Here is a 3,967-nt window from a genome sequence, read left to right on the forward strand (position 1 = left end):
GATCGGTGTGCACTATAACTTTGGCCCCCATAAGATAAGGTCAAAACTTTTCCATAGTAAACACAATAGCCAACAACTCTTTCTCGGTGACGGTGTAGTTCCTTTGAGCCTCATTCATGGTCTTGCTTGCGTAGTACACCAGATGAAACATCTTGTTGATCCTTTGGCCCAAAACAGCCCCAACCGCAACATCACTAGCATCACACATGAGCTCGAAAGGCAAGCTCCAATTTGGTGCGGTAATGATAGGGGTAGAGGTCAACTTGAGCTTGAGAAGCTCGAATGCTTGCATACAACACTCATCGAACACAAACTTAGCATCCTTTTCTAGCAACTTGCACAAAGGGTGTATCACTTTGGAAAAATCCTTTATGAACCTCCGGTAAAAACCCACGTGCCCAAGGAAACTCCTCACCCCTTTGATAGAAGTAGGGGGAGGAAGCCTCGAAATCACCTCTATCTTGGCTTTATCCACTTCAATTCCTCGCTTTGAAATTTTTTTACCCAACACTATACCTTCTTCTACCATGAAGTGGCATTTTTCCCAATTGAGTATAAGGTTGGTGTCTTCACACCGGGCCAACACTCTATCCAAATTTCCCAAACACTCATCAAAGGAATCCCCAACCACGCTGAAATTATCCATGAAAACCTCCAAGATATCTTCCACCATGTCGGTGAAAATAGCCATCATGCAACGTTGGAAGGTCGCCGGAGCATTACACAATCCGAACGACATTCGAGAGAGAGTGAATGTGCCATACCGACAGGTAAAGGTGGACTTCTCTTGGTCCTCCGGGGCAATTAAAATTTGATTGTACCCCGAGTAACCATCCAAAAAACAATAAAAAGCACGCCTCGCAAGACGATTTAACATTTGGTCAAGGAATGCAACAGGAAATGGTTCTTTCGGGTCACCTTGTTTAGCTTCCGGTAATACATGCATACTCTCCACCCGGTGACCGTCCAAGTAGGAATAAGTTCATTGTTGACATTGGTCACAACAATCTTACCACCCTTCTTCGGTACACATTGCACCGGAGAAGTCCACGAGCTATCAGAAATGGGGTAAATAACCCCGACATCCAACCATTTGATCACCTCTTTCTTCACAACTTCTTGCATAGCCTCGTTCAATATTCTTTGATGCTCAAAGAAAGGATTTGTATCATCCTCCAAGATAATTTTGTGCATGCAAAGTGCGGGGCTTATTCCCCGAATGTCAGTTAGAGTCCATCCAATTGCCCTTTTCCTCTTTTGAAGCACCGCCAAAGTGGCCTCAACCTGCATGTTAGTAAGGCGAGAAGAAAGAATAACTGGTAAAGTAGAATTTGAGCCCAAGAATTCATACCTAAGGTGTGGAGGAAGTGGCTTCAACTCCAACACCGGTGGCTCCTCAATTGATGGCTTTGTTGGTGGAGTTTTCCGGTTTTCAAGATCCAAGGATAATTTCCTCGGTTCATAAGAATAAGAGCCCATCCCATGTAGGGCATTCACACACTCCACTCTACTAGAATCATCATTGACATCCATGTTCAAAAGCACGGCCTGAAGAGGGTCCTCCACGTTGATCATAACACTGGTATCATACGTAATCACAGCTGTGACATGATCTACAAATGAGCACACCTCGGTGCTATTGCGTTGCTTCATGAATTTGCAAACATGGAAGACGACCTTTTCATCACCCACTCGGAAAGTGAGCTCACCCGCTTCAACATCAACCAATGCCTTCCCCGTTGCAAGGAAAGGTCTACCCAAGATAATCTAAACCTCATAGTCTACCTCATAATCCAAAATGACAAAGTTAGACGGCAATATGAATTTGTCCACTCGGACAATCACATCATCAATAATTCCCAAAGGTCGCTTCATCTATCGATCCGCCATTTGAAGTCTCATTGAAGTCGGTCTAGGTTGCCGAATACCCAAAGTCTTGAAAACTTAATACGACATCAAATTTATACTAGCTCCCAAGTCACATAAAGCTTTGGCAAAATCTGCACTTCCAATAGTACGAGGGATAGTAAAAGCTCCGGGGTCCTCAAGCTTTGGTGCCATTGAATGCACTATAGCACTCACTTGGTGACTCATCTTTATCGTTTCACAATCCATAGACCTCTTCTTTGTCACTAGATGCTTCACGAACTTGGCATATCCCTACATTTGTTCAAGAGCCTCCATCGAAGGCACATTTATGGACAAGATCTTAATCATATCAATAAACTTCTAGAATTGGTTATCATTTCTTTGCTTTGCTAGCCTTTGAGGATAAGGTGGAGGTGGAGGTGGCCTAGGCAAGGGTGCCTTGGCTTTAGGCACAACCGGCTCGGGCATATCAATCACATGTTCCCTAGACGGGTTCACGGCATCTTGAGTTTCTACCTTGGCCTCATCAATATCAATCTTCACATCATTGTGCACATTTTCTTCAACCTTATCTTCAACAATCAAGGGTACATCATCATCACGCAACTCAACATCATCATCTACAACTTGCTATTCTCTCGAGGCATTCACATCACCGCCTCTCCCACTTCTTGTTGTAACTGCCATCACATGATTGTTGTTCCCACCCTTCGGGTTCACTACCGTATCACTTTGTAGAGCACCCTTGGGGAGAGTATTCAAAGCTTCAGAAATTTGGCCTAGTTGCACCTCCAAGTTCCGGATAGATGTATTTTGAGAAGCCAATTGCGCATCAAAATCTTGGTTCTTTTCATCATTTGCTCGAACATACTTTTAATTCTCCCCAAATCACTTCCGGAAGAACTCGGACCTTGGGATGGAAAAGGGGGTGGATTGTTCGGTTGTTGGTACATGGGGGCCTTTGAGAGCCTTGACCCCGGTTGCCTTGGTTCCCATTGTTGTTCCACCCACCTTGATTGTTGTTGGTGCTCCAATTATTGTTGTTCCCATTCCAATTGCCTTGGTTGTTATTTTGACTACCCCAATTGTTGTTTTGATTGTTGTTGTTCCAATTTCCACCACCTTGTTGTTGATTACCCCGATTTCCTTGGGGTCGCCATTGTTGATTTGAAGAGTTGCTTCTATTGCCTTGGTAGTTGTTGACATATTGAACCTCTTCACTTTGATCATCATAACACTCATTAGAAAAACCACCACCATCATTGTTGTCACACTATTCACAATTCCCTTGAGATTGTTGCCCTCTTTGCCTCCGCTTAAGCATAGAGACACCTTCCATGGCATTGACTTGGCGCGGATTTTGGATTTGTTGCAATTGTGCCTTCACAAATTAGTTCATAGTAGTAGTAAGCTCGGCAATAGCTTGACCATGATCATGCAATACCTTGTGCAAATGGATGACCGTGGGGTCACCTTGGTGCACATTCGCTCTACTTTGCCACGCCGAAGAAGTGTCGGCAATCTCATCAAGTACATCACATGCCTCATTGTAAGAAAGTTTCATAAAATTGCCCCCGGCCAATTGGTTCACAGTGCATTGACTTGTGGTGTTGATGCCCCAATAAAAGGTTGTTGAATCATCGCCTCGGTCATATCGTTATTCGGGCACTCTTTCACCATTGTCCTATACTGTTCCCATATCTCATGTAATGGTTCTGTTGGCTCTTGCTTGAAGGCTAATATTTCATCCCGAAGTGTCGCCATATGACTCAATGAAAAGAACTTGGCAATAAACTTGTCCTCCAACTCATCCCACGTTGTGATGGAATGGTTGGGAGCCTCTCGAGCCAATCTAGTGCCTTTCCCCAAAGTGAGAACGGGAAAAGTCTCAATCTCAGCGCATCCTCGGATACATTCGTCTGCTTTCTCCCCTAGCATGTATCTACCAACCCCTTTAGATGTTTGTAGGCATTTTGATCCGCAGCACCCGTAAAGTACCCACGCTGCTCCAATAGGGTCAACATCACATTGGTTATCTGAAAATTTCCCGCCCGGATTCGGGGTGGGACAATAGCACTTGCGCAACTCTTGTTCAGTA

This window comes from Nicotiana attenuata, unplaced genomic scaffold, assembly GCF_001879085.1.
Source record: "Nicotiana attenuata strain UT unplaced genomic scaffold, NIATTr2, whole genome shotgun sequence".
In the NCBI taxonomy this organism is placed as follows: domain Eukaryota; kingdom Viridiplantae; phylum Streptophyta; class Magnoliopsida; order Solanales; family Solanaceae; genus Nicotiana; species Nicotiana attenuata.